Here is an 18,324-nt window from a genome sequence, read left to right on the forward strand (position 1 = left end):
CACAAGATGCTGTTTGCAATGATGATCATCTTTGAAAACACTTAAGGATGTTTCAGGATGCTGAATCAAATGTGTTTAAATTGTAGAAGATAGGAGTGATACACTAGGAAATATGAAGTAGGAAAAAGTAGATTTTTTCCTTGGATTTCTTTGTTTTAGCAAGTAATGCCTTACTGTTCATAATTTACTGAACTAGCTGGGAAAGTAATATTTGTTGTTTTTATTGGTTTTCTCACAGATTCTTACATGGATCAGAAAATGTAGAGGATTTGAGATTCTGTCTTTGAACACAAATTTGAGAACATACTTGGCTTCAGACTTGTGTTCCTGTGTATCTGGAAAAGGCAAACATAGACAATCGTGTGGAACAAAAACTGCAGAGTCCAATTGCTTGCCAGTAGAGTCAGCATACCAAACATGCATATAAAGGACACGCAGGGATTTTGAAAATGCTGCACATCCTGTAACAATCTTTTTGCCACAGATGTTATTGATGATTTGTACTTGAAAGGCCAAAGTTACTAATTTCAGTCTAACTTTTAAGTTCTCTGCAGAAGCAGGTTATGGTTGTCTCTCTTCTTACTCAAATGGAAACTGATGCCTTCTAAATCAACAGTATCTGAAACATTTTTGTGAGGATCACCATATTTTTGAGTGGAACTGTTTTAATCTTCTCTTAGGCTGAAGAGTAAATGGCAAGCAGTCTAGCAGTGTGACCTTATTCACTGAATTCACACCCTGTCCTCAGTACATTCTTCACCTTCTTCAAGAACAGGAAATGAAAACTACTTCTACATAGGAAAACTGTATTTCAAGGTTTTTTTTTAACTAAACCTTTGTCAGAATGCTGTCCAAAGAGTAAAACCAAGGCAGGTGACTAATTTATATTGATCGAGCTATAGAATTGTTGAAATCTGTATGCTGTATTGCTATTTAAGTGTACTAAAATTTCTCTGTTTTACAGCTTCCGGTTAAAAAATGCAGCAAAGCATAATCTTGCAGCTATGCAATTTTTTTTAATGGGAGAATTTACCAATTTTAAGTGCTGCCAGTTAAGGTAATTTGTTTAACGGGTATTTTTTTTTAAATGTTTCAGGTAATTATTTTATTGTACTACTTTCATCTCCAGGCTGCCTCTTTAGGTTTAGGGGAATAACTGCAAAAATGGGCACAGTGAAGTTTCCTGGGCATTAGAGTAATGATATTACACGGGGGTGGGATTTGCATTAACTTTTGAAACACTTTTATACGTAAATTTTTTAATTGAAATTTTCTTGATAGCAGAGCCATAGTAATTTGCACCTAACATCACTTATCTGTTTATGTGGACATTAGCATTTGGCAGTATTTTTAACACGTACCTGCATTTGTTTAATTTATTACTATTTTCCTATATTACTATATTTGTCTTACCAGGGCTTATCAAACAGGAGATATCCATGGGGGGAAACAGCAAACAAAACGTGGATAAATATTAGTTCCCATAAAACATCAAAATTAAAAACCAAAACAAAATGGAACAGATATCAGGGCTGAGAAGGAAAACTTTATTTTATTTCAAGGACAGATATGTAGCAGCTTCTGAATTATCACATTATAGGGACAGATTATGAATAGTTATTCGTGACTGCAATTTTTAGTTAAGTTTCAATATCAAAAATAAATTACACAACACCTTTTTCTTAAGTGTCTAAGTATTGTCTGGTGTGCTTGGCTTGTATTGTATCTTAAGTCTATATTTTTCTCCTCTGTTGCTGTTTCATATTAAAAAGGGCAAGTACAGGAGCAACTGCTGCAACCCAGAAGAATTAGTGCACGGCACACTAGAAGAATTTTCCATTTTGCTTGTCAAATGTCTTTAGTCTAGAAAACCTTTTTCCTTAAACTTTATGCTGTGAAATGCCTTCTGTTATGCTGCAAATCTGACGCACTCAAAACTGGTTAATGCTGACAACTGACAGTACAGTTTCCATGGGCCTTTTTTCCTTGCATAATCACTCTCAATTGAATCTATAGTTATAGGTCCCAATCATACTCTCTTTGACTTCAGTGGGAGCAGGATCAGATTCTGGCGTGTTTTTAAACTGTGAAGTCGCATCAAACAAGCTCTCCTGACAAATGTCTGACAGTAGTTTCCAGAATAGGTTCTGTTGTTGCAGGGAATTGTTTTGCTTCCTTGTATTAAGGAGAAAAAGTTACAGCAGCTGTAATATTTTACTAGGGATGTTGTTATCTAGAGGCTTACTTTCCTGGTATTTTGAATCGCATCTTCTGAAAGTAAATTTTTTGCATTTATATTGACTTCACATTTGTTGTTGGCTTCGTGCCATACAGTGTCCGTGCACAATACAGTTTAGTGCTCATCATCCTCTATCCACAACGAACTATGGGCTCAACTGCTGGAGTAGAAATTCCTCTGTAATTTACAATGAAAGTTTTTGGTGTGTTTTGGTGTCCTGTGCTTCCAGGTTGTAGGTAGCCTTTGGCTTAGGGATTAAGTAGATCAGTATTTTAAACATGAATCTGTTTACCATTTATGCGTGATTTCAGTAGTTCACTCTTTCAATTCATCTGTTGCTTTTTCAAAACCTGAATCTTTTAGATTTAAATGAATAAGTAAACGTTTGAAAGAACAAACTCCCCAGCATTTATCATCGCTGTCAGAAGTTTAAGGCCAGTGTCCATCCATGCTGTAGTTGAAACATGCCAGCAGCTATCACTTTTATATATGGTGGTTGCTGCAGGTTTGCCCCCCTGGCCATTGGAGAGAGTGGATTTTTTTTTTTTTTTGGACTGTTTGGGGTTGTTAGGATGGCTTCAGTCCTGGGGCTTAATCCTAGATTCCTGGTTTATCCAAAACTCCTTCTGAAGTCAATGGAAGTTTTGTCTGAGCCAAGGAAAGAAGGGTTAGGTCCTTTAATGTGGACAAAGCTTGGAACAATATGGAAAGATTAAACAAAAGCTTGTATTCAGAACTCCTTGTGGAAGTTCATGTATGTAAGATTTCATCTCAAACTATTTTGTCAATATTATGAAAAAAATGTGTGTACACATAACTACATAATTAAGCCTACCCTCATTTTAAAAATATCCCCTCACCAAGGTCTTGAACCACTGTGCTTCAATAGGGGAAAAAGTGTTCACTCTTTGAGTAGAGGAAGACCACACTTCCAATAGAAGCCAATAGGTTATGATAAAATTTAGATGTGCCACATTTTCTGCCTGTAAATATATAGATTACCAATTTATATTGCTTCAGTTTTTCTTTCATCTGACCTATATCTTGCCCAAGTATGTAAGAGTGAACTAATTCCCATACTCAGGTTTGCCATATACATGCTGCTTACCGGAAAGAGAAGAGAAGACATGAAATGTGAAGTTTTTCAAAACCTCATTATATAACAAATGTCTCAAGTAAAAGCTTTGTTTAAACATGATTAGGGAGTGGTTATGATTTGGGTTTTATATGATCATCCCATATGGTATCGGAGAGCCATGCTGCTAACAGTTACAGGACTGTGATTATCCTGTCTTTTGTATCTTTAATGCATCTTGTTATCACTTATGTTTTAAAAAGTGAGCTAGTTTTCCCTGTGCATGTACTCTAGACATTGATTTGAGTGGAACGTAAAATGAAAGATGGTGAAGCCTACTTCAAATTTGCAGTATTTTATTTTGGGGAAAAATGAGTTTAAATAGATTATAAACTAGAATGTCTCCCAGTTCTAGTGTGCAAGGGGAAGTGTACTGCAGTATTTCTAAATGGGGCATTTGAAGGTAACCCACAATGGTGGGAGTGAATTCTTTGTGATCTTTTTTGCTTCTTTATGATGTAAAAGGGGGCTTTATGATTTAAAAAAACAAACTCCCCTGAAAGATTACAGGTATCTTGGTTTGAGTTCCATTTTTGCTATAGGACTTGAAAGCTAGTAAGATTACGACCTCACAAGACTAAAACCTAAGCAATTGCGGGAAAAAGAATTCTGCGTCTGAACGTTTGAAACTGTTTTGGTTATAATATCTAACTCCTCCTGACAAAAACTTGGGAGAAAAGCTTTCTTGCTGGAAGATTGAGCACGCCTATTCTTTTATTTGAGGGCTTAAGACATTCCTCCTTCAGTCTTCCAGGGAAAAAAGTTGAAACATAATATCCTTGATATCTCTAAGGAGACAGGGACAAACAATATTTTTTAAAATGCAGTTGCTTTTAATTCCTTTCCAAGTCTCGGTGAATCTGATCTGCTTTATCACATGGAATAGAATGATTCCAATTAGATTCAGTGTAGCTGTTTGTATTTGCTAATTCTGGGGTAGAGAGGGAGCTTTCTGACCGAATACAGAAATGTTAACATGAAGATTCCCAATTTATCCATGCCAATGGGTAATCTCAGCTCTGATTTGACCAGTGCAAAATTTTGCTGTTCATGCTTTGGTCCATCAAACCTTATGCATAAGCTTCAAAACTCTTGCTTCTTTTCTTCCTCCTCCTATCCCAACATGCTATATGATTTTTAGGAATTTATTCTACCCCTCTTCTTTGGACAAAGCTCCAATAGATATCAGTTAGAAATGTATTACATCATCTCATTGGAAGAGGAACGTTTGTCAGAACTCGTTTCAACCACTTCTAAGGTGCTTTTGTCAGTGGGTGCACCTTGCATCAGTTAAGTTTTTGCCATCTGAAATGGCCTGAGGCAGGAGATTCTGAACAAAACAGTGGACACGCTTTCTTTATGAAATATAGAACTTGCACTGTGCTGTATTGCACATGTTGAATAGAGAAGTGCAATGCTCACTTCTAAAATAAGCTTTGTCATGACAGACATTCAAGATGTTTTCCCTGTTGGAATGGAGAACCCTGACTGTGCTTTAGGTGTGCATTTGTCTGGTTTTTGGTTGTGCTTCCGAAATTGAAACTGAGGTTTTAAAATGCTTGTTCCAGAAATTTCTCAGGCCACTGAACAGTGTTCTAAAGACTACAGGCTAACTTACTTTCCTAATGGGTATGCCGGAGTCACCGATTGGATAAATTGTAAACTGACTTAATGAGACTAACAAATTTATTAGAGCATAATGACTTAATGAGAGGCATTGCTAGTTAATGGAAGATTTGCTCCGATAATTAACTGTAGCATATTTGCATTTTCAGGAGGTTGGACTTGATTGGCTAGTATGCCTTTGCTGGCTCTGGCATCGATGATCCTTTCCTTAACGAGTTGCCAATGTACAGTAGCTAGCATGCCTGCTGCCTACCTGTTTGTTACTTGCTCATCTCCTTGTGTCCGCTTCTAATTAATACGTTTGTATGAGACTTTTGCTCTAGGGTCTGCTTTGACAAAGGTTTTAAATAAGATTGACTTGACTTTGGCAGAGTTTCAAATATAAGTAAATCTGCCCGCCCGCCAGTAAATAGTTCTTGTTTCCTCAGAAGCTCTCCTTTTTGTTTTTAAACCCTTACTTTGTTATATTGCAAAGTATTTGAATGGTAAATATAGGTGGTCACAAGCTCCCAAGGGTTATGATGATTAATGGGAACATCCAGGTGTATGGCCGTGTATATAAGGGGTTCTGTTAAAATGTATGTCAAAATAAAGCTGAAGTATTGATCATTGTATAGCAGATAACACTCTTCTCGCTAACTTTGCCAAACTGTTGCACTTGAGGAGCTGGGGGCAGCTCAGTTATTGATGGGATGTTTTAATGAATGTATTAATTTAAAAACGTCAACCTTTAACAAGTGGTGATTCAGCCTGGAACCTTTCCACTTGCCTGAGAAACTTTCATACTCTCTTCTTACCATTAAGCAGCAATCTCATGGTAGAAGATGAAGTGTAGCTACCTGTTCACATACCTGTTTTCACAAAAATTAAGTGTCCACAAAGTGCTAGATGGAACTCTGTAATAGTTTATGAATGCTACAATTATTTGTAATGGTAATGGACAAGAAGTCTTCCTTCATTACCCTGAGCATAAATAAAAATGTAATTTGCAATGTAAAACATGTTTGTAAATTTTGTAATTGAGCAGTATGATTGGAAGATGACTTGTGTTGAGGTTCATTTTTTGATCTGTCAATATGTAATCACGAATTAAATATTTTTGTATTGATTTAGGTTAAATGTTTAACATTCCATTTATGTAAAATATGTACAAATATATGTAATAAATTTTTTGAAGCCACGGTTTCTGTCATGATCCCAGGTGACTTTAGTATTGATAGAATAATGCTGTAGATTGGGCAGAGTTGTTGTCTCCATGTTATATTAAATACTGTGGAACCCCCATAAATACAGGAGAAGCAGTCATAGTCAAGGCGGCTATAGCCCTACAGGTAGGAATTCAGACATATTGTGCAAGCTTCTGGCTCCCAATATGGCCCCTTTGGATCCTGCACTACAAAGAGGATGTAAAGCCGGCATAACTTGCCAGCTGAAGGTTCCCTTGGCAGCATAGAGCTGAGGTAGCTGACACTATGCCGCTTCCAGTGTCGTGTGTGGGGCTGGAGGAAGGACATGACTGGAGTGTTGTATTCTCTGGTAATCCCTGGATGGCATGACTGCCCTTTGGGATTAGTACAAATTGGAGCAGCCCTAAAACCCACTGTCCAGCCTCAGAATAATGGAGGTGAGAGGAGGATGGGGGTGGTAAAAGTGGCGAAAGCCTCCTTTATGTATCTCTTGTCTCAGCTAGACCAGAGGTTGAAGCATGATGTGTTAGTACATTGGTCATTTAATCCAAACTCTTGTGCTACAACTCATCTGTTTCTCAACATTTAATGCTTCATTGATATATCCACAGTTCAGTTGTGTGTGATTTCCTTATTGCCCCAGATGATCGTCAGTGCTCTACATCTACCTCTGACCAGCAGGCAGAATGCTAATGGGAAAGCTTCCCTGGAGACATGTTGCTGCTAAAGAAGCTAATCGCCAGACAGTGCTGCAGAAGAAGCAGATGCTGGTAAAACAGCGTACAAATGAGTTCTCTGGTGAGGGTAGAGCAATTTGTACAAGTAAGTGGCTTCTGCAAATTTAATCCCTTGTTAGCAGAGGGCAGATAAAAGAGCAGGTGACTTATCTGGGCTGTGCACTGTGAGGTAGTGATGGAAGAACTAACAATGCCATTAGGGCTATTATACCAGCACTTCCTGTCTGCAGTGATGATGACCACATGCTGGCTATACGGATGGAAGCGCTGTTGCATGTGCATCATCGGGAACATTTAGGTGCATGGTCATGTGGTGTGGTGGTACGAGCATGCTAGGGAGATCAAAAAGTGATTGGCACATCAAATTTCACTAGCATAGACAGTAGCTTATGGCCCAACTCCTCATACTCTGCAAAATCAGAATAAAGTGGCCTTTTGCATGGGAACTATAGCAGGTTTGAGGAGGAAACAAAATCCTTTTTTCTCCCCATTCACTCCCAAACTGCCAACAGGACATGGGACTCCCATGCTGTTCTCCCTGTGATCAGTTCTGGCCATTTCTATGTCGACATTTCTCTACTGCCTACATCCTGATCCACTCCCAAACCAGCATCCAGGCTGTTGCAAACAGCTGTTGTGGTGCTCAAGAATACAGAATTGATTGTGCCATTCATGCGGTTACAAAGAAAGAACACGGGCTCTACTGAGTTTGGGGCCTTCCATGATGACATTGCTGCTGGAAAGATTTCTCTTTTGAATCTGTCAACTCATTGCAGTGTATGGAAGAAACTTGGAACAAAACATCCACAGTGACTGCAGCATACAGTTTCCCAAATTGGAGAAAAGTAGCCTAAAGAGTGGGCAGCTGTAGTTAAAAGCCCCTTTCTGGAAAGTTTCTCAAGCCCTCTGTTGCCTTGTTGTTTAATTCCCTTCAGCATGGCCAAGAGAGGTTCTAAAAGGTTTGGGTGAGGAAATCAATCTGTCCAGGGGCAGTAACACACTCTGGCAAATGCCAGTTTTGTTCCGTTTTGTGGTTATGTTCCGGGTGGTGCTTTGTGGTGATATAGGTGGAACTCTGGAGTAGCTCCATGGGAGCCAATAGTTATTCCAAACTTAGACCAGTTTGAGTGAGAGCAGAATTTGTTCCTTACCTCCTCCCACTCCTGGCCTATGTTGCCTCCTGGCCAAGGAGATAGTGTGGTCTGATGTGTGGGGTTCTGGACTGGAAGCCCAGGGACCTGGGTTCTATTCCGGGTTCTGCCACTGACCCCTTGCAAGACCTTGAGCAAGTCGCTTTGCTTCTCTGTGCCTCAGTTTCCCCTTTGCTCCCTGTTCCCATCTTTCCTTTTAATCTTGTAAGCTCTTCAAGGCAGGAACTGTCCCTTGCTGTGTTTGTGCCTGTGCCTTGAAACACAAGGTTCCAATTCCAGTGTGGGCCTCTGGGCACTACTATAATAATAATAATTAATAATAGCAGCAGCCCCAGGCTGAGGTTTGCACAATATACAGTGTCCAGGTTTCTCCTCCTATTATATACTCATATCAGAGTTAATTTGCCAGCTACTTGCAAACAAGTTCACTGAAACTGGAAAATTGGTTAAAAATGGCGGCAGCATGGGGCAATATAAAGCTCTTTGCTATTAAGAAAAACTGACCTATAAAACTCTCAAGTTCTTTCTGGGCTTTAGCCCAAGTTTCTCAAAAGCCATCCACTACATACTATGACAGGTTTCAGAGTGGTAGCTGTGTTAGTCTGTATCAGCAAAAAGCATGAAGACTATTTGTGGCATCTTAGAGACTAACAAATTTATTTGAGCATAAGCTTTTGTGGGCTAAAACCCACTTCATCAGATGCATGCAGTGGAAAAAGGACTCATGCCACGGTGAGTGTCCTTTTCCCCCCTTTCTGTGGAGACCTTCTGGGGCAACCAATGTAAAGCAATAGAAGCCAAGCCAGTCAGTGAAATATGACAGTTTATGACAGCTAAGATTATTTCTGCGGGAGTCCATAGAGTTTAAAGCATGAATTATTCACATTCATGTCTTCACCAACAGGGAGCTGGCTATAATTACAATGAAATGTGCCCACATTTTTTGCTACTGTGATTTTTTTTTTTTTTTTTTTTTTCCTGATTGGCTTTTGCTAAGCCTTAGTTCCCTTGTTGTCATTAATGCTTGTGCTCTTCTCTCCCTACCCCGCCCCCTCCATTCTGGACACATGAAAAGAGAGCTTTATTGTGGAAGTAGTTGATGATTAGTCAGGATAACCATGTCTGCTTAGCAACAAGAATTCTGCTGGAAATTATTCCAATCCAGCAGGTACAGAAGTTCATGTGTTGAATTTAAATTGGTGGCATCTGTTGGTTTCATACTCTGCCTGACTACGTATCACTAGAACACATCAGCTCTGCCTTCAATTACTAGAGCTGTGCTTCATTGGGCTTGGCACTTAATCTACTGTAGATGCCTGTACCAGAATCTTAATCAGGTGCTCTAGGGATTACAGTGCATGAAGGTGGACTTTTTTTGTGGGGCTATTGGCATGAAATGTTAGTGCTGCACGGTCTACAGCTGGGCCCAAGTTCAGGTACGGTAAAACTTATCTGCCTTGATGTGAGGCTTGAGTTACATTTTGGCCTTTGTGTTTGCCATACATGTGTGTTATGGATGAGAGAGGGAGAACCTAATAAGAGCTAAAATTACTTACCAGCTGGAAGGGAAGGAGTAGCCTGCAAAAAGAAAAGGAGTACTTGTGGCACCTTAGAGACTAACAAATTTATTAGAGCATAAGCTTTCGTGAGCTACAGCTCACTTCATCGGATGCATTTGGTGGAAAAAACAGGAGAGATTTATATACAGAACGCCACTAGCCATCACCTTCAGCCCCCAACTAAAACCTCTCCAACGCATCATCAAGGATCTACAACCTATCCTGAAGGACGAGCCATCGCTCTCTCAGATCTTGGGAGACAGACCAGTCCTTGCTTACAGACAGCCCCCCAATCTGAAGCAAATACTCACCAGCAACCACACACCACACAACAGAACCACTAACCCAGGAACCTATCCTTGCAACAAAGCCCGTTGCCAACTCTGTCCACATATCTATTCAGGGGATACCATCATAGGGCCTAATCACATCAGCCACACAATCAGAGGCTCGTTCACCTGCGCAACTACCAATGTGATATATGCCATCATGTGCCAGCAATGCCCCTCTGCCATGTACATTGGCCAAACTGGACAGTCTCTACGTAAAAGAATGAATGGACACAAATCAGACGTCAAGAATTATAACATTCAAAAACCAGTTGGAGAACACTTCAATCTCTCTGGTCACTCGATCACAGACCTAAGAGTGGCTATACTTCAACAAAAAAGCTTCAAAAACAGACTCCAACGAGAGACTGCTGACTTGGAATTAATTTGCAAACTGGATACAATTAACTTAGGCTTGAATAGAGACTGGGAATGGATGAGTCATTACACAAAGTAAAACTATTTCCCCATGGTATTTCTCCCTCCCACCCCACCCCCCCACTGTTCCTCAGATATTCTTGTTAACTGCTGGAATTAGCCTACCTGCTTGTCACCATGAAAAGTTTTCCTCCTTTCCCCCTCCTGCTGCTGGTGATGGCTTATCTTAAGTGATCACTCTCCTTACAGTGTGTATGATAAACCCATTGTTTCATGTTCTCTGTGTGTGTGTATATAAATCTCTCCTCTGTTTTTTCCACCAAATGCATCCGATGAAGTGAGCTGTAGCTCACGAAAGCTTATGCTCTAATAAATTTGTTAGTCTCTAAGGTGCCACAAGTACTCCTTTTCTTTTTGCGAATACAGACTAACACGGCTGCTACTCAGTAGCCTGCAGTAGTCCATGTCAAATGGCCACCTTAGAGAGGCAACTGCATTCCTCTCCTAGATTTAAAGGACTAGAAGAGAGCTGGAAAAGGCTCTTTAAAGGAGTTCAGTGATGACCAGGCAGGCCCAGAGAAGGAAGAGGAAGGATTATCTAGTGGTAGGCTCTGACTCGGGAGACCTTGTTCTGTGTATCTGTATCTCAGTTCCTTTCCTCTGTAACCTTGGACAAATCACTGAGTGTCTCTGGTCTCCACTTCCCATCCGTAAAATGGTGGTCATAGCACTCCCCTTGCTCCCAGGTTATTGTGAGGATAAATAGATTAAAGATTGTGAGGTGCTCAGGCAGAATGGTTATGGGATGGATATATATATATATATATATATATATATATAACCATATAAATAGTTGATGGATAAAATAGTTCCAGTAGAAAGGACTGAATTCCCAACTCTCTGATGGCCAAGGATCTGTTGAGAAAGCTCTGTGAGATTTTTCAGATATGGCTAATGTCTTCCTATCCCCTGTGACGTTTTCTGTAGTAAACATCCAGGTGCCAGCTAGTTTTTGTACTTAAAATGTACCATAGGCATTTCTGTTGGGGTGAAGAGAAAGGGGGAGGGATAGCTCAGTGGTTTGAGCATTGGTCTGCTAAATCTAGGGTTGTGAGTTCAATCCTTGAGGGGGCCATTTAGGGATCTGGGGCAAAAATTGAGGATTGGTCCTGCTTTGAGCAGGGGGTTGAAAAGATTATCTCCTGAGGTCTCCAACCCTGATATTCTATGAGTCTATGAGCAGGACTGGTCCCCAAACAGCAGATTGTGGAACAGTTTCTCCCTTCTGTCCTTGCAGACTCACTGGAGATAAACTTGTCTAAGGAGGGCCTTGAGAGATGTGTGAAGGAAGATCCCGTAGTGGAAGATGTAATTGGGGTCCCAGGTAGTAGCCAGGGCAAGGACAGCCATTGACTAACCAAACTCAGCCACGTCACAGGATTCTGCCAAAAAGTGTCCTTCAGGAGCCCTGAGTACTGTGAGGGGGTGTTTTGTGTTAGGGAAGTGGAGCAATGATAAAGAATTCTGTTACAAATGACTTGTTCCAGGTCATCGCTGTGATGTTTGCGAAACAAAAAAGGAAAAAGGGATGAGATTTCTGCCCCTCTCCCAGCTCTCTCTCTCTCTCTCTCTCTCTCTCTCTCTCTGCACTAGCAGCCCAGGCTGTGCCACAGCCTGTACTGATAAATCAGGTTTGTCCTTTCAAAAATAGGATTGCAGAAAGCAACAAGGCAAAGATTGGTGCCTGTCCTAGCTATGGCTTCTGCTGCTTCAGCACAGGCTGTAATACTATTTTCAGTGCAGTGCCTCTTCCTTTAGCTTGGCTGTCCTACATCCCTTCAGCTTTGGGAAGTAATATATGTGGCAAGTTCTGATTTGGAGAGTGGTGGTTGTAGGGACAAGGAAGAATGCAGGTTAAATGAGTCCTCCTGAAGGACATTGGGACTGTCCCCTTGTCCCTTAAATAATTAAACCAAGCAAGAGATGGCCACAAATTTCTCTGTGGATGCTCCCCTTTCACTGTAATCACGGCAGAAATCATTGCTACCCATAGAGTTGCCTCTGGGATTTAGGAAGTTCTAGTCAAATGGACCAAGTATCTCACTGCTTTTTGAAGGCCTGTTCTCTTGGCTGTTCCAGATGAAATCTGCGTCTCCAGATAAGCCTTGTGACAGCCCTGGAGAAATGTTTCATTTTTAGGCTGTGCTTACTGGATTTCCTTAATATGATGGTGTTTCAAGAGGCACACACTGAGCCTGCTGCCGTTGCTCTGACATCTGCTCTGCTCCTCACAAGAGGGATGAGGGAAAGTCAGGAGAACTCAACAAAGCCGTAGGACATGCTTGACATTTACTGCCAAAGCAGAATTACAGCAGCTATGCAGCTGGCTTCATGCAATGTTGTAAAGTGTTGCTGTTGGTATGGGCATTAATCTTGCTCAGAGCTGGGGTCGTTCTGTAGCAAAATGATTTGTGATGTTGCTGAGGCTTTTCCATTCCGTTCACAGACACTATCTCACTACTAGCCAAATGTGAAATAGCAAGAAGCCTGTCAAACACCATCCCCTCCGTCTTGAAACAGAGTTCTCCAGCCGTCGTGTAATAAAGCCTCCATTTTTGGAGTGGGATGAGATCAGGGTGTGTGGGGGGGGGAGGCTGTTAGCAGAGAGGACTTGCCATAAATAAGTAATTGTATAAAACCCATAGTCGGTAACAAGATGACTTGCTCCCTCTAAAGGCAGCAGGATAAATGAGATTTGACTGGATTCAGTCTCTTACTGCTACTGATTTCAGTGGGAATGGCAGGCACTCAGTGCCTCAGGCTTTGGCCCATTATTTAAGTGATGTTTGGTGTCAGGCTTCTGCGTAGCTTTCCATCCCCTGTTACAGATCTGTCTGTTTGAATGTGTCCAAAATTCACAAATCACTTCTCTGAACATTGTCAATGTTGTTCCTGTCCAGATGTCACCTTTTCACATTGAGGCAGAGAGAAACCTAACGAGCCTCCCAGGAGAGCCTATGCTAAATCGCTCCACCTCTGACTCCCCCCCCCCCCCCCCCAGGTTGGCAGCCAGCAAACCCACACCTGCGTTTGAAAACCAAGGACTTGCTCTGACTCGCCCTGGCAGAGAGAGAAAACAGCATGTCAAAGAGAGATGGGGCGCACTCTTGGGCTTTATTTAAGTAGAGATGGTCTCAGCTATATTACCCTGGGTTGTGTTTATAATGGACTAAGCAGCGCATGCCTGCTGCCCTCTAGTGTCATCTGGTAGTGTCCCCGTATCCCATGTCAGCAGGCTCAACTTGAATTTTTGTTCTGTATTCGAAAGATAACTGACATAGCTGGGGAATAGAGACCATAGCCGCAAAAGGACCAGGGACTGGTTTCCCAGATATCCTAGCCAATGTCCTGGGACAATGTGGCAGCAGGAAGCATCTTATCTAAACTAAGCTGCTGTACTCAGCCCCTTTCCCTGCCCTGGGACTGTTGCTCCTCCAAGCAAACTGCCCCTCCCCACTGCAGCAGCTTCTTAGCTCAGGGGTTTTCAAGCTTTTTTCATTTGCAGACCCCTAAAAAATTTCAAATGGAGGAGTGGTCCCCTCTGGAAATCTTACAGTCTGCAGACCCTCAGGGGGTCCACGGACCACACATTGAAAACCACTGTCTTAGCTCTTCCCAGCTGGAGCTGTTTCTGAGAGCTCAGTGGCAGACAGAGACCAGGGGAGGGAACCTCTGAGCTGCTGCTGGGGGAGAAACCTGCATACAGAGGTCAGTGGAAGGGGCAGACTAGGAGCAGAAAGTAGCCACATGGGGAAGCCCCATGAGGGGCCAGTTCTCAGGACCCGAGCCTATGTGGAAAACTGTCCTTAGAATACATTTTCTGATATTGGTAACTATACAAGGGAGGGAAGCAACTCTAACCCCCTGTATCTGGCACAATAACAAAGAAATCTTAAAGAATGGATAGGAAGATAAAGCCCAAGCCCTGAAGATCTTAAAATTTAGGTTAAGGCAAAGAACAGCAAGCAGAGGTGACAACGCTGGTTGAAAGAGGTGGAAAGAAGGAACCACCCCCGGAATTTTCCCTTCTGTTTTGATCTGTATCTTGATCTTCTGTTTGCAATCCTGACCAGTACATCTAGCATTTATTTTTGTAGAGACAGTGCCTGTATCAATGAATACAGGCACACAACACCAAAGAGAAACATCTGAAAATTACAGCCTATGGTGCCTCAAGTTATCAAAGGCAAACTCACAACACTGCCACCCCTCCCCCCACACCTAAACCCTACCAAAAAGGAGATGAATTAAAATATTTAAAAAATAATCAAAACTACAGCCCCTACGCCAAGCAGAGTTTTGACTATAGAAAGGAGACGTGCCAGAGGCCTCCATGAAGAGCATTAGCGACTTCACTATTGCAATTGATTTTGTGGAAGGTGCTCAGATACTGCAATGATGGTCAGCAGTATAACTACCTAAGACAGAAACAAACCAAACCCATTGCTCGGAAAAAGGCCTATATAACTAGACCTTGCAGCATCCCCAGGAGCAGAGCCAACTCTGTCAGTCTAAAAGAGGAGCAAATTCCCAGAAAGTGAGGAAGTGATTGATCAACACCCATGCACCCATCCAGTGCTGTTTGCAGAGGGTCTCCTATTACTGCATTTTTCTGGCTTTCTTCCATGTGCGAGTGGATTTAAATTCAGCACAAAGTGTAATTTGCTCTTGGATTGCAGCCCACGCAACTGTTCTCTGCTAAGCTGGAAACAGATCATGGACTGTGCTTTGACTAGATTCCATTGATCAATGCAAGGCAGCTCCCTGAGGACTTGAGTGACGCATTGGCTATTCATTGTTAGGGGAATAGACCTATCAGTCTGTTTATGGCTGCAAGCCAGGGAAGGGCAGAATCACAAAGTTTAGGGTTGCAATTGAAGGAACCTGTAGGGTGACTGCTCCCCAAGCCAGCAGTGACAGAACGCTCAAGGCTAAATTTTGACCCCACACTAATCTGGTCATCAAAATTTAACCTGTTGAATCGTGCTTCTTGGGAAGCTTCATGTTGTGTGCACGTAACTCATTTGAAATGTATAGTGAGGCGGGTGGGCCAACTGGCTCAAGGACTTTGTAATGGGAATTGGAATCTTTCAAGTCCAGCTTTGGCTGGTCACTGTCTGATGGCTGTTGAGAGCTCTGTGAAATGAGCCAATCCAATTCCTAGGATACCTGTGCCCACATCACCAAATCGCTAGTGAGAATAGTTGGCAGCCTCTGCAGAAAAGTCATGGGCTGGATAAGCATTGGAGATGCCCTGAGAGCTGGTACCCTGCTATTTGCATGTGGATACTTTAAGAGCAGGCTACACCTAAGCTGACCTTGCTGACTCTGTCTCTCTCTCTCTCTCTCTCTCTCTCTCTCTAACTCTATGTAGGGATCATTCAGAAAGCAGCCGCGCCCCACAGTGTGCAGGCTCTAGGAGTGCTGGCGATGCTGCAGTCACAGCAGAAGCATGGTCATGCATGCCCTGAGAGGCTGTGGACAAGAAGGTGGAAGAAACAAGTCAGAAAAGAAGAGCTAACAGACCCTGGGGACTAATGAATTAAAGCAATAAAGCTGCTTCTCTGTGAGTAACTCTGAAGTTCCCTCTTTCTGAGTCAGTCAACTTCTCTTCCCGTCTTTCCCACCCTAATGTGCTGAACTACACCCACCCCAGCCTATTGTTACCGACCGTACACAGTCTGTTGGGAGGCTTGTGTAGACCCAACTGGCACTAGCCCAGATTCTTAGCCAATACCAGATGACCGTCATTTGGTACCACATTTGGATGCTCTGCTAGCAGATAACAGAAGTGGCTACTGGCCCTTCTCTGTAGTGACACTTGAATTAATTCCCTTCAATGCCCCAAAAGGGAAGTTGCTGAGCTGGTATTAACCATGCAAAGATACCTCAGCTTTGTTTTTCAGGTGATGAATTTGCGTAACTGTCCATTAGTGCTAAAGGGGCTTCCAGAACTCCGCACTGAGTTCTTGAGGAAAATGTTGAATGTAGCCTTTCCCTCCACCTCCCGCTTGCTGTGATCAATATAAACCTTTTGTGGCCTGACACTCAAAAGGTACTGAGCAGCCACAGCCTCCACTGCCTTCCTTTTAACTTTGCAGGTACTCATCCTGTCTCAGGCCACTAATATCTGGGGTGGGTGAAAGATGCTGCTGCTAGTCATGGTGACTGAGGTCTTTCATTTAGCCACCAATGAGGTACATCACAGGTGGCAGCAGGGTAAGCAGCCCCCTACTGCCTGGCTAATATGCACAACTCTGCTCTGCAGGGACCCTCCGCAGGACAGAGAGGAGGTTTTGGTTGCTATGCCCCATTCAGTTCCTGATCTCAGCTGAGACTGTAAACTGTGGGGCTTTGTGATCAAATACTTGGCCACTAGGCATTAGACTGAGATTCTTCAGATTTAAGGCCAGAAAAGACAATCATGATCATCTAGTCTGACCTCTTGTACATTGCAGGCCACAGAACCTCACCCACCCACTCCTGTACTAGACCCCTAACCTCTGGCTGAGTTACTGAAGTCCTCAAATCATGATTTAAAGGCTTCAAGTCAAGACTGAATTGAATGTATGTTTTGTTGTTACTTCCCGCAGTTACTTCCCGTTTGTTACTAGCCCCTTTCCAGGCTTCCGCAGCCTCAGTGCCTTTGGCTGTTGTCTATGGCACAAGGTTTTATGACAGGCAGGGGCTGCTAAGAGTTTCAGAGTCTTTATCACCTTGGCTACCTGAGCTAAAGATTCATAGATACTAAGGTCAGAAGGGACCATTCTGATCATCTAGTCTGACCTCCTGCACAGCGCAGGCCACAGAATCTCACCTACCCACTCCTACGAAAAACCTCACCTATGTCTGAGCTATTGAAGTCCTCAAATCGTGGTTTAAAGACTTCAAGGAGCAGAAAATCCTCCCTCAAGTGACCCGTGCCCCATGCTACAGAGGAAGGCGAAAAACCTCCGTGGGAAATGAACGTGGGACAGAAATGGGTGCTCTCCTGCTTTTAGCATTCTGTAAAATTCATGGGTTTAGATCTGGCAATGATTCTGTGCTGCTCCTGTGTAAAATGGCAGAAGGATGCATACAGTAATTTTATAGGGGCATTACTAGGAACAGAATCAAACTGTTAAAGATCCACCTCGGTTTCACTCATGCTAGAGAAGTGGTCAGTCCTGGAGCACATAGGCAATGCTCTGGGCATAATATATACTGGCTTTTAGAGCATCAGGAGACTCCTGGGGGCTTCTCACCCCTTGCATTGTCCTTCTAGTAGCAGCTATCAACATGAAGGAGAGTGTCTACTGGACACTATAAGGCCTCATCAGTGCTGCTGTTCACACATCCTTACTGTATATTAAGAAACCACTGTTAAATGCTTGTTTAAAAACAGTTTCTGGTTGATACTTATGTCAGCTTGTTCATGGCATTAAAACAGCTTTGCAACGTTGGCTCCAAACACAAGCTTAGGAGTAAAGGTGCAGAAGTGTGTGACTGAGTTGAACTGGGTTGTCCCAAAGGCCAGTGTGTTAGTCTTTGTATAAAGCTGGGACATGTGTGTGTCTAACAAACCTACTAGGTCTGTGCCAGCCAAGTACAAATGACACTTCCCTGAGCGGGAGGGGAGTCCACCTAGGGCATGAAGGGGAGCACAGAGCGATTGCTAGAGTCATCTCATGACCAGGACTCCTACCAGTGCAGTCTGAGCTGCTCTGCCCAGGCCCTCTGCCTGGCTAGTATTGCCCCCAGTCTGGCCAGCTGTAGGACCCCTCCAGGAGAGCTGACTGTGCACCCATTGAGCAGTTGCAATTGCTCTTCCCACCCGATGAAGAATTTTCATTAATGGCGTTCTGTAGTCTGAGCTATGCTGTCACATCCAGGGCTGAATCTACCCAATGTCTGCTTGACAGGACTGAAATAAACCCCAATGAA

General features: G+C 42.7%; 1 protein-coding gene across 2 annotated transcripts in view; it reads left to right on the forward strand.

Annotated features, from left to right (window-relative positions):
- The window catches only part of ZNRF2 (zinc and ring finger 2), a 98,534-nt gene extending 92,353 nt beyond the window's left edge, over positions 1–6,181 (forward strand). For both annotated transcript variants that reach the window (XM_038392535.2, XM_038392534.2), the window contains exon 5: positions 239–6,181. The gene's annotated coding sequence lies outside the window, so the exon portion shown is untranslated. The remainder of the gene's footprint in view (positions 1–238) is intronic.
- The last annotated feature ends 12,143 nt before the right edge of the window (positions 6,182–18,324 follow it).

This window comes from Dermochelys coriacea, chromosome 2 (genome assembly GCF_009764565.3).
Source record: "Dermochelys coriacea isolate rDerCor1 chromosome 2, rDerCor1.pri.v4, whole genome shotgun sequence".
In the NCBI taxonomy this organism is placed as follows: Eukaryota; Metazoa; Chordata; order Testudines; family Dermochelyidae; genus Dermochelys; species Dermochelys coriacea.